General features: G+C 47.4%; 2 protein-coding genes across 4 annotated transcripts in view; one reads left to right on the top strand and one right to left on the bottom strand.

The window, feature by feature from the left end:
* Window positions 1–17,759, bottom strand: part of CCL19 (C-C motif chemokine ligand 19) — a 1,093,152-nt gene that overhangs the window by 1,073,177 nt on the left and 2,216 nt on the right. The window lies entirely within an intron of this gene.
* Window positions 5,565–17,759, top strand: part of DNAJB5 (DnaJ heat shock protein family (Hsp40) member B5) — a 71,273-nt gene continuing 59,078 nt past the window's right edge. The window contains exon 1 of one of the 3 annotated variants that reach the window (XM_069213129.1): window positions 5,565–5,672. The gene's annotated coding sequence lies outside the window, so the exon portion shown is untranslated. Of the gene's footprint in view, window positions 5,673–8,438; window positions 8,486–17,759 lie in introns of those variants that run through there. The other 2 variants (XM_069213044.1, XM_069213214.1) reach the window with 2 other exon arrangements.

Below are 17,759 nucleotides of genomic sequence, written 5' to 3'. Positions count from 1 at the left end.
CAAGCCCCAGAGCTAAAAAAATAAGGAGCCTCATTCTGAGGCGTTTGAACGCCTAGCTATTTCACTGGCTAGTAAGCATACTTACAGTATCCCTTCAGGCTCCCACAATGACGCTACATCTGATGACACAGATTATGCAGCCTCTCGGAGTTCTTTGCAAGAAGATTTTCAAGGTCCGCGCAAATGCAAAGCTAAATCTCACTACACAACCTCTAACAAACAGCCCAAGGTTCTGACTTTTGAGCCGGGTGACATTATGCACCCCAGATCAACCGCATGGTTTCCTCCTTCGAAGGTAGATTATGTAAAAACGTATCTACGACAGGATTTTCACAAGGAGGTTCGAGCTTGCTTACGCTCTGAGTTCCCTAGGCCTGACTTGCCTGACAAGATAGTGGACACCCCTGAGGTGGACCCCACCATGGTGACGTACCTCAAGAAATACACTAAGGACCCGGAGAAAGACATAGGTAGGGCAAGGAAATCATGCCAAGATAAACTTTTGGACATAACAGGTCCACTTAAAAAGTTTTGGAGATGGCCTTTCACTCCAAGTAGTCTAACACACCCATAGATGCGGAAATCCTGGATGGATGGACCCCACAAGCTATATCCTACTTGGGAAACACCAATTGCGCAATTTCCAACAAATGCCGACAATCCATTCTCACGAAATTAGACCCCAAACTGGCAGATCCAGCCTCCTCAGAATCAGGCCCGGTAGCTCAGGGACTCCTTATCAGATCTCTATTCCTGAAGGAATTGTCCAAATTCGTCTCAACTTATTCTAGCGTGGATAAGGCCCAGGGTTCAATCAAAAAGGTTCAAGGCCACTTTTTGGAAGGGCCGGTACTTCAGAGGATGAGCGTTCGGCCGCGGTTATTATCAGGGCTTGTCCGGAGACAACTTGCAAAGAAGCAGAGGTGACTACCAAGAGCAGGGACAAACCCAACTGTTTGTACACAATTGGCAAAAGATTTCTCAGGACCCTTGGGTCCTCAAAACCATTCAGGGTTTCAGACTAGAGTTTTACAGAACTCCTATTCAATCAAATATCCCACATCTGATGTGTTTTTCCCAATTAGATCAGTGTTTTATAGATGCAGAACTCCAAACCCTGCTATCGAAAGACGCAATACAGGAATCCGAGCGTCATAAGTGACATTTTTCTGGTAGAAAAGAAGAGAGGTGGCTCAAAATTGGTTCTTAGTCTCCGAGACTTCAACCAGTGGATCCTATGCAGTCATTTCAAGATGGAGGGGATCAAAAAGGGGATTGGATAGTTTGATTGGACCTGGAGGATGCCTATATAAACATCCCCATTTTTCCTCCTCACAGAAGATTCCTTCAATTTCAATGGAAATAGAAATGTTACAAGTTCAAAGTCCTTCCTTTCGGTCTCTCGTCAGCACCCTGGTGTTTTATGCAGATCATGAAACCAGTCATTGAATTTCTGAGATCTCGGGCGTTCGTCTCATCATTTATCTTAACAACATAATCATTATGCCCCAATGTCCTCAAAGATCCATTCAGCATCTGGAGTGGGCAATTTATCTGCTGCAGGATCTGGGGTTTGTGATCAGTGCACAGAAATCCATTCTGACTCTGACTCAATGCATAGAATTTCTGGGTTTCCAGGTAAATTCTCTCACACCTCAACTTATAAAGTAAAGAATATCAAGAGAGAATTTAGGTTATCATTGTCCAGGATGACCACATCCAGGAGGTCCATAGCCCGGTTAGTCAGTCTCTAAGCATCCTCCATACAAGCAATATTTCTGGATCCTCTTCATTACAGGGCCCTTCAATGCTTAAAAATCCAACACTTGAACAAAGGCCTGTCTTACAACAAATTGTGCTATCGCAGGAGGTGAGGACGGAGATTTTGCGGTGGTTGAACCACATGGAGGCATGGAACGGCAGAGCCATATTTGACTCGACTCCGGAAATGATTATAGAATTGGATGCCAGCCACTGGTGCTGGGAGGCCCGTTTGTGGCCCAGTGCCCACAGGTGGCCGTTGGTTGGGGACGGAGTTGGCTCTTCATATCAATTGCCTGGAACTTCTGGTTGTTTTTTTTTTTGCAATCCGCAGTTTCATGGCAGGGAAAGCAAATTGTTGTATTCTGCTCTGCATGGACAATGTTTCAGCGGTGGGCTATGTGAACAAACTCAGGGGGACTCGGTTCAAGCTTCTATCGGAGATAGCCAAGGATTTTTGGCATTTTTGCCTTCAGATTCAAATTTCAGTAAAGCCAGAATTCCTGCCAGGTCAATGCAATGTGGTGGCAGATTGGCACTCTCGCCACTTAACGGATGCCAGCAATTGGAGAATGTATCCAAGGACATTTCGCCAATTAATGCACTGGTTGGGTCATTGTGACATAGATCTATTTGCGTCACGTCTGAACTCCCAACTACCACTGTATTTCAGCTGGCGCCCAGATCTGGGAGCGAAAGTGACAGATGCATTCCTGCAGGACTGGAATCTGTGGCACTCTTATGTCTTCCCTCCGTTTATGATGATACCCAGAGAGCTGGCTCAATTGAGAGCGGAGATGATACTAGTAACCCCCCTGTGGAGGTCTCAAGCTTGGTTTCCCATTATTCTCGAGCTAGCCTGTGCAGGTCCGATCCTCCTTCCTTGGCATTTGAACCTACTGATAGACCCTTTGGGTTTCCCGCACCTGTTCATCCAATCCGGTCAGCTGTCTCTCATTGCCTGGCATCTTTCAGGGAACGATGGAGTCTCCTATGCCTTTCGAGAGCTCAGGACTACATTGCTCAATCATGGACTTCAAGCACTCACTAAGGGTACACTTCAGCATGGAGATTGGGGTGCTGGTGCAGTATAAGGGGTACAGATCCCTTTAATGCAGATTGCACCATGATTCGGAATTTTCTTTCCTCTTTGGCAGCGGTAGGGACGGCTTACAGGTCAATTAATAATTTCCACTCTGCTGTTTCTGCTGGTCATCCCTTTATTGACAGGAGACCAATTGGCCAGCCTCCCATTGTGTGTAAACTGATTCGAAGAATTAGGATTGTTAATCCCCCTCTTCCCAAGTATTCTGGTCTGTGGGACATTAATGCGGTTCTTAGATTTTTGAACGCTTGGCCGAGCAATAGATTTCTATATAGGAAACAGTTGTCTGGCATGTTCACTATGTTATTATGCCTGATTTAATGTAAAAGAATTGCAGATGTGAGGGCGCTGGATTTGGCAGGGTGCCGATTTACTCCGGAAGGGGTTGCTTTTGTACTATCCCAAAGAACAAAATGTAACACCAGGTTAAATTTCTTATCTGGCTTATCTGAACAATCCCAAGCTTTGCGTAGTTCAATGCTTGAAGGCCTGAGGTAAGTACAGCGGAACTGAGAATAAATATGCAGGGTCAACTGTTGATTGCTCTGCAAAAACCATACTGCCCCATCTCCTCTGCTACATTAGCAAGGTGGGTAAGATGGCCTTTATCTTAAGCACGGATAGACATTTCCAGGTTTTGGAGCTCATTCTGTTAGAGGTGCTATGGCATCTAAATCTTTTTATCTGCTTTCACAGCTAGAGGATATTTTGAAAGCTGCTGATTGGTCATTAGATCTACCTTTAAAACCTTTTATTACAAACCGATAATAGAGGTTTCCTCAGTGGTGATGGATTAGCTTTAAACAAACATAATTGAAGCCTCCATTCCTGACATAGAATGTAAAATTTTATAGCATTTGCATCAAGAATTTTCAATTCTGTTAATGACACAGAGGCGAGGATTATCCCACCCATATTTTACAATATATTGGCATTATGTTCATGGGTATTGTATATATGAGTAAAATAATGTTTTTCTCTTTAGTGTTCCCCCGTTTGGTTTCACTTAAATTTTTCACTATGATTATTATTTCAGAACTTGCGGCAAGATTTATGCCTTGTATTTGTTTGTTGTTCCTAGGACAAGATGAAAAGCGATGTTTCTACACTTCGCTTTGGGAGAGACCCAGTTTTGACTGAGACCTCACATATGTTTGCTCCTCTCCAGCTTCAGGGGATGTATGCTCGGATGTCCTGGAGGTTCCTTGGACCTTAAGTTCTCGTTGGTATCTACTTTCTCGGAGGCGGTATATTAACTGTGAAGTTCTGCAAAGAAAGAGGACGTATTTTTGTGTCAACAGGTTTTATCGAGGCACCCTCTATGGTTGGTCATGTGACTGTAACAGTCTATACTGAGAAATGTAGTGTTTAAAAAAAAAAAAAAAAACTTTCTCTATTGGCTGCTGGAAAATAAAGCATGGAAAGAGAAGCATAATCCTCGCCTTTGTGTTCCTAATAGAATTGAAATTCTTGATGTGAATGCTAGAAAATTTTACATCCACCTCGGGCCGCTTTAACTAACTGCCAGGCACTCCATGCTCTGTTATCTCACTCTTACAGATGTCTGCTTTCTCCCTTGGTGACTGATTTTTCTGTATTTCTTTTCCTCCGTTTCTTGTTTGTTCGTTTATCCGTTGTTCTTGGGAAATGTCTGATGTAGAGAAATAAGTGCCTGTCCCCAAAAATAAGTGCCGGAGCAACCACCGCTCAAATTATGCACCGTGTCCCAGTGTACAGTATTAGCTCAGTCACTATCCATTTATTAGTCAGGCACGGCGGTATGTGATCAGCTCAGTACTTTGCAGCCCATTTCAGCTAACATCCGGTCAGGTGGCGTCGAATCAACTTCCAGAACCTTCTGTTGGGATTCCCGCTCCCGAGCTCCCTTTTTTTCTCGCCTACACAGAAGTGCCTGCGCTGCTGCCAGGCAACCATTGGACTGAAAGAAAGAAAGCGCGAGACTCCGGCTCATGGAAAGATCAAAAGGGACTGGCTCCTCGGCAACTCCGCCTACTCAGCCGCAGTCATTATCCAATCAAAAAGAAGTGAAATCATCATAGAAAAAGGGGATTCACCAATAAGAGCTCGTAGCACGTGTCGGACGAGTGAAATGAAAGAGCGGAGAAAGACGGATAGTCGAGACAATCCAAATCTCAACACATATCGGCAATCTTTTGATGAAACATAACCGACGTCGAATTTCGGATTCTTGAAAAGAAAATAAACGTAGACAACACACCGTAATGCATTTTGACAAATATACACGGATGGGTGCGCCTATATTGTTTTAACAGAATAATGCTGATTTTTTAACAAAGAGTACAAGAACATAATTTAAAATCTTGTCAAGGTAATGTCATAGCATTCTAGGCTGCCTGTGTAAAAAGCAGTTTCCTCTTATTCGTTTTCTACCCCTAACATACCATTCTAAAATGGCCGATAGGGTATCGCAGGGACGAGGACGGGGAGGTTGCTCAGTCGCCCTTCTACTCTGTTTATGACGGCAGCACCGGCGCACGTGTTTCCCGAGGGAAGCGCCTGGCGCTTGTGAATCGAAAAGCCTTTGAAGTGCATCAATGGGGAAGGCCCCGCCCCTCTGCTGCGACGGACGTGGAACTTACCCAATGGGGCACGTCGAGGAGGTTGCCCCGGGGGCGGAGCCCGCGAGGTGGCCGTCGGCGGGGCGGGGGCGGGTTCCCCGTGATGTCACGGGCGCTCGAGCTGGGTTCGTTGGCTGCGAGGGTGAAGCCGGGATAGAGGAGTCAGCGCGAGGCGAGAAGGGAGGCAGCAGCGGCGGCACCGCACGGTGAGCGGGGCGGGCACGGAGCGGGCGCGAGCCGGCAGCACGGGGAGAGAGCTGTTGGTGGAAGAGACGCTGGCATGTCAGGGAGGCAGTCTCTGGACCACGAGGAGTGACAGCTGTCAGAGAGAGACCGTCCATAGGAGAGAGCTGCTGGCTAGAGACAGGCTCTGTGACGATAGACAGCTGTCAGGGAGAGACAGCCTATAGGATAGAAGAGAGAACTGTGACTGCCCACCAAGGGAGGAAGAAAGAGTGAGCTGCTGGTTAGAGACAGTCTCTGTGACGATAGACAGCTGTCAGGAGAGACAGCCTATAGGATAGAAGAGAGAACTGTGACTGCTCACCAAGGGAGGAAGAAAGAGTGAGCTGCTGGTTAGAGACAGTCTCTGTGACGAGAGACAGCCTATAGGATAGAAGAGAGAACTGTGACTGCCCACCAAGGGAGGAAGAAAGATTGAGCTGCTGGTTAGAGACAGTCTCTGTGACGATAGACAGCTGTCAGGGAGAGACAGCCTATAGGATAGAAGAGAGAACTGTGATTGCCCACCAAGGGAGGAAGAAAGAGTGAGCTGCTGGTTAGAGACAGTCTTTGACGAGAGAGACAGCATGACAGCTCTCAGGGAGAGACAGTCCATAGGATAGAAGCGAGAACTGTGGCTGCCCACCAACCGAGAAAAAGAGAGTGAGCTGCTGGCTAGAAACAGTCTCTGTGAAGAGAGAGAGAGAGACAGCTGTCAGGGAGATACAGTGCATAGAATAGAAGAGAGAACTGTGACTGCCCACCAAGGAGGAAGAGAGAGTGAGCTGCTGGTAGAGACAGCCTCTGTGAAGAGAGAGAGATACAGCATGACAGCTGTCAGGGAGAGTCAGTCCATAGGATAGAAGAGAGAAGTTTGGCTGCCCACCAACGGAGGAAGTGAGAGTGAGCTGCTAGCTAGAGACAGAGACAGCCTCTGTGACTTAGGATGACAGCTGCCAGTACTGGGATAGAGCACCTCTAGCCCCAGACTGCGGTAAGAGGTAGTTCTTAGGATAGATGAGAGATCTGTGACTGCCCATCAACGGAGGAAGAGATAGTTAACTGCCCGCTACAGACACTCAGTGAAGAGAGGCAGCATGACAGCTGTCAGTACTACTGGGATAGAGCAGCTCTTGCCTCAGACAGAGGGAGGGACAGTCCCCGAGACAGAAAAGAGAACTGTGACTGCCCACCAACGGAGGAAGAGAGAGTGAGCTGCTGGTCAGAGACAGTCTCTGTGACGAGAGAGTCTGACAGCTGTCAGTGCTGGTGATAGAGCAGCTCTAGCCCCAGCCAAAGTGAGACAGTCCTTAGGCTAGAAGAGAGAGCTTTGACTGCCTACCAACGGATGCGGAGAAAGTGGACGGCTGGCTAGAGACCGTCTCTGTGACGAGAGAGACAGCATGACAGCTGTCGGTAATGGGGCTAGAGTAGCATTACACCCACACAGCGGGAGAGACAGTCGCCGAGACAGAAAAGAGACCATTGACCAACGGCGGGAGAGAGTGAGCTGCTAGCTATAGACGGAGGCAGTCTCTGTGAAGAAAGAGTGACAGTATGACTGCACCCCGTACTGGAAACAGAACAGTTGAAGTCCCAGAGTGCGGGGAGAGACAGTCCCTGGGATAGAAAAGGGGCCAGTGTGTGACCGCCAAGGGAGGAAGAGAGTGTGCTGCTGGATATAGACGGAGGCAATCTGTGTGACGAGAGAGAGGATGACAGCTGTCAGTACTGCAGTTAGAACATCTCAAGCCCCACCCAGAGGAAGAGACCGTTCCTGAGACGGAAACGAGAGCTGTGACTACGGATAGAGTAGAGAGAGACTGGGCTGCAGGGAAGATGCTTGGAGAGAGAGGGATACCTGCTGAGAGGGACATGGCTGCTGTCACTTTACAAAAGATAGGACCTAACGGGAGTCTAAAGGAAGTGGGTCCATACAGAGAGAGATATGACAGCAGTTACTAAGTAGGAGAGAATATCTCACGGAGAGCCCCTGTGGTAAGTAAGTGTTTTCTGTTACTTAACAATCTAGAATATCTGACAGGACAAGGCTGTAAGGATAGAGAGCCTCTGTGGATAGGCTGGAGTGACAGCTGTCAGTAAAGAGGATACGGCCGACCACAGGCCGTAGGGATATACTGGATTATCAGCTGTCACTAAGAGTACCTAGTATCTGACACTCCGCGGGATGTAGGGGTAGCTCTGGAGAGACTGGAGTATCAACTGGCTATTAAGAGCAGGCAGAACCCGGCAGACCCTAGGCTGTATGGACAGCCAGTCTCTGTGGAGAGAAAGGGGGTGCCATCTGTCTAAAGAGTAGACATGACTTGACACCGGGCTGTAAGGATAGAGAGTCTATGTAGAGAGGCATGTCAGCTGGCGATAAAAAGTAGGCAGACCGCAGGCTGTAGGGATAGACGCGTGTCACTCGAGAATAAATAAGATCAGACAGTGTGTGAAAAGAAAGACGTGACGGCTGTCACGAAAGTGTAAACCAGACCTGTCAGACTCCAGGCTTAAAGGATAGGGGGTTCTGTGGAGCGATCTGGGAGTCACCTGGTAATTAAGAGCAGGTCGAACCTGAAAGCCCAGGCTGTAGGGACATACAGCTCTGAGGAGAGGCTGGAGTGACAGCTTTCATTAAAGAGTAAAGAGGACCTGACAGACGGGATAGCTCAGTGGAGAGCCCGGAGTGGCAGCTCTCACTGAATAAGAGACAGTATCCGACAGACCCAGGCCAGTGAAGATGGACCTTATTGGTAAAAAGGGGGGAGTGACAGCTGTCACTGAAGACGAGGTAGGATCATACAGACCCCAGGCCGGAAGATTATATGGTTTCTGTGAAGGTGCTTTATGCCAGCTGTCACTAAAGAGAGAACTTCATCCGTCCCAGATGCAGGAATAGGTTGGTTCTGTTAAGAGTTGAGTGACAGCTGTCTCTGAAACCGAGAAAGGGTCTTACACACACAGTCCGTTGATAAAGAAGACAGCGTCTCTGAAGAGCGAGGAGTGGCTGCTATTTTTTAAAGAAGTGTTGGAGACCTCGAAATGTAGGGATAGGCAAGGCTGTTAAGAGAGAAGATTGTAGCTGTCAGTGAGGAGGCGAGAGTCTAACAAACCCCAGGTTCCGGGGAGCGTCGGCTCCCGTGAATAGAGTATGACAGCGGTCACTAAGAGGTCAGGAGATCCGATGGACTCTAGACCGTAGCTCGAGAAAGCTCACGTGAGACCCAGTGCCAGCTGTCACAGAAGAGGAGACTGGGTCGGTGAGACTGCATGCTTTAGGGCTAAACAGCATCTGTAAAGAGATAAGAGTGCCTTTTGTCACCAAGAGGAAAACACCTTATGCAACAGAAATAGACACTTCCTATAAAGGGAGCGGTGTCGTTTGTCACTAAATAGGAAAGAGTGCAGTACAGACTCTACGATATAGGAAGAGACTGCCCCACTGAAGAGAAGGAGTGGCGTCTGTCAACAACGTGGAGATAGGATCGGAGAGATGCCAAGGTTCCGGGATAGACACCCACTGTGTCGATAAGACTGACAGCTCTCACTAAACAAGAAAGAATGTCTGGCGGATTCATGCTACAGGAAGAGACCGCTTCTGTGTGAGAGAATGACAGCTGTCAAGAAATATGAGAGAGGCTTTAGGGACTTATTGTTCTCGTGAATAAGGACGCTAGTTGACGCTAAAAAGGAGAGGTAGGATGTGACGGGCCCCTACCTTTAGACAGGTGAGACGCTGTACCTGCAGAGAGGCGACACCCTTTGTGACTGGGAAGCGGTCACTGTACGAGGAGTGACATTGCGCTCTGACTGGTAGAATTGGTGTTCCCTGGGAGAGTCAAGCCGGATTTCATTAAGAGCCGATCACTAGCATGCACGGCAACATGACCGGTTTCTCTACCCCAGAGATGTATCTAGGCATCAGCTCAGGGCCCTCCGGCTGCAGAAGTAGCCTCTTGGGGAAAGGGCTGGCAGCTGTCACTGTTAAGAGCGCCTAGAAACCCCTGGTGCTGCAAGAGACCGCTTCTGATAGAAACGACAAATGCCATTGTGATCTGAGGCACACCTTGCCTGTGGAGAGGTCCGCTTATGATCGACAACTGGGCTCTGTCACTTTAGAGGTTCTCTAAAGTGACAGAGCCCAGTTGTAGATCGTTAGCGGTTTGACGCTACAGGGGTCTTGACTGGTATCCGTGGGTTGAGAAAAGCTGTTTGTGTGGGAGAGATGTGCTTAGTGGTATAAGGACAGACCGCGGGGGGAAGAGGTTGAGACACCCACATGTGTGTAGGCAAGGGGTGCCTGCGAATGACAACTATCTGTAAGTGGCTGTCTTTGCAGGGCGGGGCTTGGCTCTATCTGCTGACAAATGAGGAGGTGCTGTTCTATGAGGAAACAGATGAGGTCGTCTGTTCAGGGACAAATAACGTATTTAAAAGCGGACAGAGGCTGACTGTTAGGCGTGAAAAACGGACTGTCTCATTAGAGGGTAGGAGACTGTCTTGAAAAGGGACCGAGGGATAAACTGTCTCTTTAGGATATAATAGACTGCTGTGGAATAAAGAACACCTACCTTTGCTTAGTGGTATAGACGAGCGGTCTCTTTATCTGAATTACGAGCTGTCTAATTAGAGATGTCTGTTCTAACGATGGACTCCTCTTAGTGCAAAAGAGAGGGAATCTAGATGTAGGGGATAAAAAGGCTGACTGGGTGGTGATAAAGAGGGCTGTTTGTGGTGGTGCAGACCATAAGAGTGTTTATATTTGAAGGTATTAAAAAGCTGTAATTGCTGGGGGCGAAAGGGTGCCGGAAGGGCCGTCTTGTTTTGGGGGTACAGAGATCTGTCGGTGTCATGATGGCAGCTTGTGATGTTTCGCGAGGGCAGTGTGTGCTTACGAGGGAATGCTAAGAGCTAGTGGAGGCTTGATTCGTATTAGAGGCATGGATGTGGCAACTGTCTCTCATGTACTGTGGCCATTGTACCAGGGGTATGGACCCAAGAGTATGTCTCGTGTACTTTGAGGCCTGTATGCAGGGGTATGGACCCATGACTGTCTCTCGTGTACTCTGCTGAGACCAGTGTGCAGACTGTCTCTCGTGTACTCTGCTGAGGCCAGTGCGCAGACTGTCTCTCGTGTACTCTGCTGAGGCCAGTATGCATGGGTATGGACCAAAGACTGTCTCTCGTGTACTGTGGCCACTGTGCAGAGATAGATGAGGCGATGGCCTTTTGTATGAGGAATGTATACATGGACTGGGTGAAGAGACTGCTTCCTGTGAACTGTGCTCTAAACAATGATTGTTCGGAGACAAACTGTGCGATGGCTGCATGGTGCAGTGTGAGACTGCCTCTTGTGCACTGTGCTGCTCATCCACCGTGCAGAGAAAGGGATACTGCGGCTGTGTTTTGTGCACGGTGCAGTGCTAGACTGCCTCTTGTGCTGTGTTCAGTGATTGGGCGGAGCGATGGCTGCACGGTGCAGTGTGAGACTGCATCTTGTGCTGTATCCAGTGATTGGGCGGAGACAGCCTGTGTGATGGCTCCGCCCAATCACAGACTGCCTGCCTTGCTGTGTACAGTGATTGGGCGGAGAAAGGGATGCTGCGCCTGTATCTTGCTCATGGAGCTTGGCAGCACCTAGACTAGAGTGATGGGGCTGGGCACCTCTATATGGTGCAGTGTGTGGAAGGTGCATGCGGCTGTGTGCCAGGTGCCGTCTGTGACTACAAACCCTGTGTGGCACTGGGAAGGCAGCCCGGGGCTCTGTACTCGGGGTGGAGGCAGAGGCCGTCGAGAGGGGCGCCACTGAGGCAAGAACTGCATGAATGTGCTGTGGGTAAACACAGGTCCAGGAATGCCAGGGTGTTTCAGGTAGCCGTTGACAATGCAAACTAGTTTCATTTAGATCCATCCTATATCGATTTATCTGATGGGGATATCGAGACCTTCTGGCTGCGGCCTACGGTGGGCGCCGCTGGTGTCGAGGCTGCAGAGGTGTGACGTGGGTTGCAGAGGGAAGGTGCGACCTGTGTACATAAAGGCGTCCCAGGTGCAGGACGGAGGCTCGGCATGCTCTTGCCTCGGCGTCCTATAGGGCTGTAGACAGTGATGGGGCAGAGGCTGCACTGCCGTAGTATTGGAGTGGTATAGAGGGGCAATGGCTGGGAGTGGTGTGGTGCACAGACGCAGTGTAAGGTGGGATGGAGTCGGGCATCTTCTGGCCCTGGTACACACCACTGCCGCTCCGTGGTCTGTGATCACTGGCCCAGCTCTAGCCTCTTTGCTGCTACTGGTGGGGAGACTGCTGGGCTGGCTCTGCCTTTGCTGACTGGGGGTCCTTCCGACCCCCTCCGCTGTAGAAACGAGACGTGCTGTATGGGGGCTTCTTTTCTCTGCCAGCAGCTCTGGCCGTTTCCAGCCATCCTGGGTCCAGAGCTGGTCCCTTTGTTTGCTGCAGGCAGCGGGGAGGGATGTTGTCAGAGGGACACCGTGCCCTGCTGACACTTGCACATCCGCACTTGTACTCGGTACACGTTGGCACTCCGGTGACACTCGGATGGTTGCTTAGGAACCCAGCCACTCGAGCTGTGATTTTACAGTTGGAAAACCGTCGGAGGGGATGCTCATTCAGGGTTTCTTTATAAGCAGTTCAGTAACATGAGCCCTCTGCTTGTTGCCTGGGAAGAGGTGGAAACGCGCTGGCTGCTCGGTGTGCAGAAAGATGGATGGATTTGGGAGCTGGGCGAGCCCTGGGGGACACCCAGTGACTTTACCCAGATTCCCCTTTCTACCAAGCAGGAACATCGGATAGATTTGGAAGAACAGTTTGATCGCCCCAGAACTACTCGTCCCTGCCGTGCCTCCGGAATGTGGGTGGCATGTGGCAGCAGGCAGGGCCAGCAAGAGCTGCCAATGGCAGCCTCTCCTGGTGACTTGCATTGGAAATGTGCCTCGTTGTAAATGCCACTGACTGGCGCAGGATGCGGAATCCTAAGGCTGAAATACATTATTAAGATTTGTGTTTACTTGAAATCTGCTCCGCCTATTATTTTTTGGACCGTCTCTCTCTAACGTTAACTCCAGAATTGTCTCAGTGGAAATCCGACACTAGCCTTGTTACAGTCTACAGGCCGCGGGAAAAGACTTGTCACTGCAACAGACCCTCTGTCCAGTTGTCATCTAACCAGGGGGTTATATTAAACGGGTGCTGCCTTGTGATATTTGGGGTTTTGTCGGAAGCTGTTCTGTGATAGTTCTGGGGGTTCGTGGGGCAGTGCTGTAGCAGCTGTGGATCTTGGCCAGATTGGTTAAGTCTTCCCTGTGGTGGTTGTGCATGCAGGCCGGCTGCTCCCGTGTAGTATTTATGGATGTTGGGCAGGTGCTCCCAAGTGTTAGTGGTGGATGTTGATTGGATGATAAGTGGTAGTAGTTATGTTACATTAAAATAGTTTGTAGTGCGTGTAGTTACCTCAACGACGGGGATTCCCAGCGCTGAACCCAAGAAATGGGGCCATCACTACCTTCACCGCACGGGGCGGAGCTCGTTAGCAGAGCCAGGTTTTAAGAGATTTTCTAAAGTACAAATGGTTCTTGCTGTTCCTAAAGGGGAGAGGCAGATTAAGCCATAAGGTCGGGCCAGAGCAGGAAAGGGGAGCCTCCGGCTCCTACTCTCTTGACTCAGGAGATTAGTCAACCGGAGAGGGCGAGATGGCAGATAGGGTGATATGAGGGTCTCCAGGATGGGGACCTCGCTGGGAGTGTAGGAGCTTGTGGGCAATGCACAGCGTCTTCCAGTGAATACGCTTGTCCGCAGGGAGCCACTTCAACTTCCGGAGGAGCCCCGAAGCGGAACACAATTTTGGGAGAGAGCACAGCAGTCCAGCCGCAGCGTTCTGGGCTAGCTGAAGGCTTATTTTTTTTACAGCCTCCTTCGCTCTCAGAGATCGGACATTGCAATAATCGAGACGGGACAAAATCTAAACTTGCACAATGATTTGCCTTGTGTAAGTGTCGAAAAAGCCAACGATGAGCTTGAGGCTTCTCAGAAGCTGAAAACCAGTCCCCGTCACAGAATTAGCTTGGGCCTCGAAGGTCAGGGTGTTGTCCAGACAGAATGCTATTTTTAATAGCCGGCTTGGGAAGTAGACCGAGGAAAGCTGGCAGCTGCTTCCATGTTGTTGCTGTGAACGTTGGAGCGGTGATTCTGTGTGATAGTTGTGTATATTGGCAGGGTGGTACCATGTTGTGACGGTCTGTCTGTTTCTACCACGTGAGTGCTTTGGATATAAACAGCTGCTGCTACTTCATAGTTGTAGATATTGGCTGGGTGATTACTTATGGTAGTTGTGGTTGCTTGAGTGGTGATGCCATGTAGTTCTGAATGTTGGCCTGATGCTACCACGTGGTTGTGAAGTTTGGCAAGTGCTTTCATGTGATTGTTGTGATTATTGGCGGATCATACCATGCGATAGCTGTGGAAGTTAGCAGCGAAATTTCATGTTGCTGAGGATGTTTGTCAGTTGTTGTGTATAATGATTGGTGCTGCCAGATCAGAGATGTGTATATTGACTGGGTGGTGCCCTGTGGTAGTTGTGAATACCAGGGATAGTGGCGATAATGCATGTAGTTCTGGATGCTGGTTGGATGCTCCCATATGTTTGTGGATGCTGGCAGGTGCCTCCATGTATTAGTTGTGGATGTTGGTGTGGTGGTGTCATAAGGTATCTATGGATGTTGGATCAGTCCATCCAAGTGATCTCGTGGTAGTTGTGGATGGTGGCTGGAATACCCCAAGTGACAATTGTGATGTTTATTAGGTTACTGCTATGTTTTTTCTATAGATATTGGTCTTGAATCTAAGCAGTCCGGAAGCATGCCTGTCCTTTTGGTATACCTGTGACATCAAATACTTTACAAATTACCTTTACATACAAGATATGCACAAAATCTACATTAAAAGTAATACTTATTTGTACATTTGAAATTGTATTGTCTCCAGATTTCACCCAGATTCACATTCCTTGCTCTTGTTTGAGTGTTGCTTCTCTATATTTTAATGCATAGTAATTACATTAGTTCAACTTCCGAAAATAGATTACCATACAATTGCAAATGTCTGCTTTTTAAAAGGTTTCTCTCTCTAGCACGAAAACATAAAAGGTTTGCATTGTCTCTTTTTTGGTCTTGCCACACATAGCCCATTTCATTTTACATTACATTTCACTTATAAAGACTGTCTCCAAATCCCACCAATGTATTTGTTTTATGTTCCACTGTTGTTAGGGTCTCTGCGATAAAGGCTTTTAAATACCCGCCCACTAGCATGAGCTAGAATAAGGAAGAGGAAGAGAGGGCAAGCAGAAACCATACTGTAGGATTGTTTAATATTAACACTCCCTGTCTTCCCAACAAATAGTCTTTACTATGTTTCACTACACCACAACTAAGCATAATGGAGCCAGATAGAAAGCCTGTCTAGGTTTTCATAATATTTCTTTCACTTCATTGCTATTGTGAGACCCCTCCTCCTTCTCACTACTGTTTCCTAAGTCTCCGTGCTTCTGACTGCTTTCAGGCATTTGATTCCCCGGTCTATGACAATCAATCTCCTACTTCCTCCTTTGACAAAAAAAAGCCAGCACACCAGTCCTACATCGTACAGCCATGCCAGCTCCGAGTTACGCTTTCAGCACTGATGGCCACATTTTCACTCGGAGACAGTGTGGGAGCACGTGGGGCTGTGTGGAGACTGACGCTTGGTATGATATGAAGCGCATCAATACAGGGAAGCAATCATAGTTGTAGAAAAAAATGCAAAGAATACTAGTGTTGCTGCAGGTGGTAGCGAGCAAGCTGGATGAATCAGCTTCTTGTGATCCAGGAAAGGGCCACATGCATGACCTCTAGGAATGTAGTCAGAAAAAAACAAAACAAAAGGGGACTTCTCTACTTAACTAGGATATTAATTTATTTTTCAAAATAATTATCATTACTATCATATCCAATTATAAATGTGCAGATCACTTCCAAAAAGTGAACACATTAGCAGAAGATTCATAGAAGGTAGACCCATCAGTCCCTTGCAGTATGTCCGTTTATACACCTGTTGTAGCACCAACAGACCCTGTATCCATCGTTAGCCCTGCTTCACACCCTCTTCTTACTGTATTTTGGGAGCCATAGGCCTTTAGAAACTGTTTCTGTACTTTCTACCTCCTCTACTTAGTCCACATTTTCAGACCTTCTACAACAAGGAGACCTTTCTGAGCCCTCTACAAACGTCATAACGGTTCTCACACATGGACGAGTCTGTATTGAAAAGATTCCAGTAAAGCTTACCATGATCCATAGTCTCACTGCTGGACTCTTTGGATTTCAGATCTATTTCTTGCCACTTAAAAATGGGAAACCATATTGTCATGCAGACCAAGAGGTCTGCCAAGACGGACAACGGTGATATCGTTTGAAGATGTTCTTTAATTCTTTTAAAGCTGCTATTCCATAACTTATTTTGGGGCCTGATTCGGCGAACTCTGCAAGCTTTGTGAATCTTCCAGTAGATAGCACCTGCTGGCAATGAAGTAGCCTGATTTTCTGCCCATCTCACTAGAGACACGTCGTTCAGTGATGGGACATTTTTCTTTCCAATCAGCTGAGATTGTTTCTCTGCCTTATGCTTTGAGATTTCCTTGTCTCCCTTTTAGACTGATTCTCTTTAAGTATCATTTTGATTCCCAAAGTGAAGATCACCCAGATGTAGTGCATTGTTACTGTTCAATAAAAGGCGTTCTTTCCCAAAATGCGGAAGCAACTCTCTCTATGTATTATTGATTCTGACATGACAGAGAATGTCCCATTACAAAATGTTGAAAGCTGGTGTGGGATATGAAAGAGAGAGGGAAAGGGGAGCACTATGAGAGTGGCAGAGAAAATATCCCTTCCTGCGGATTGCAATGTAAAGTCTAATGTCAGCATTAGAAGGATACATCATTCCCTTGAAACACTGAGGCCAGGCCGAGACAATCACAAGAAAAGGGAGCAGAGCCATCGAATCAGGAGAGGGGAAGGGAGATAGATAAAGAAGCCATTCAGCTATGAGCGAGGGGCTGACCCAAAGGCTATTGTAAGCATGTGTAATATTTTGGCAGTAACAGCTTTCCAACAGACAGTGGATGCGTCTTAGAAAAAAACACTAGACGCCATGTCATCTGATGAAGAAATGCATTTACAAATTCTGTGTCCTCCCACACTTCTTGTCACACAGATGGAAAAGATTAGAGAATCTGTGTACATTACGTTTGACAGAGTCGTGAACTGTGAAGCACAAACGAAAATTCACTTCCAAAATTGGAAGTTGTGAAGTTTTTTTCTGACTTAGAAACCATGACTCTCATAGCCTCCAGCTGTATAGTTGATTCAGGCTTCTAATAATAGTCGTTCTTAGATCAGAGCTGGCTTCGCTGATGACACACACCTCCCGGGATTCATTGCTTCTACAACCAGGAGATGCATTATTCAAGCAAAACTTGGCTGCTTTCAACTTCAGCCCGACCCTGGTTTCTTCCTTTGGATGAAGATGTGATGATAATTGCTGAAAAAGAATGTCGAAGAATTCTGAGGTTGAAACCGGAACAAAACTGGAACCCGATTTGGAAAAACAGCACTGATTTCCAAATACTTGAAAAAAAGAATAAAAAAATCACTTCACTGGTTACCAAAACACTTTAAAACAATTCAGCCTTCGTTGTTTGCGCTTCAAAAAACGTTTAAACACAGTTGTAGAATTGGTAATTTGTCGAGGCTTGATATGGCAGGGTGTTTTCTTGTGTTTACGGAACTGTAAATATGTATATATATATATATATATATATATATATATATATATATATATATATATACTTTATTTGAGGAAAAGCTATTTTCAACAGAGAATACATACAACATAGGTAGTTTTGTGCTTATAAACGGTATGGGTGGTATTCATACTCAACATGGGTTCTACTCGGGTAGGATAACACCTATGTAGGGAAAAATGGGTTGAACATTCAGCTAATATCATCTGCTTA

Source organism: Pleurodeles waltl, chromosome 1_1, assembly GCF_031143425.1.
Source record: "Pleurodeles waltl isolate 20211129_DDA chromosome 1_1, aPleWal1.hap1.20221129, whole genome shotgun sequence".
NCBI lineage: Eukaryota > Metazoa > Chordata > Amphibia > Caudata > Salamandridae > Pleurodeles > Pleurodeles waltl.
Note: the sequence above shows the minus strand (reverse complement) of the source record. Positions and strands in the feature narration are given on the sequence as shown.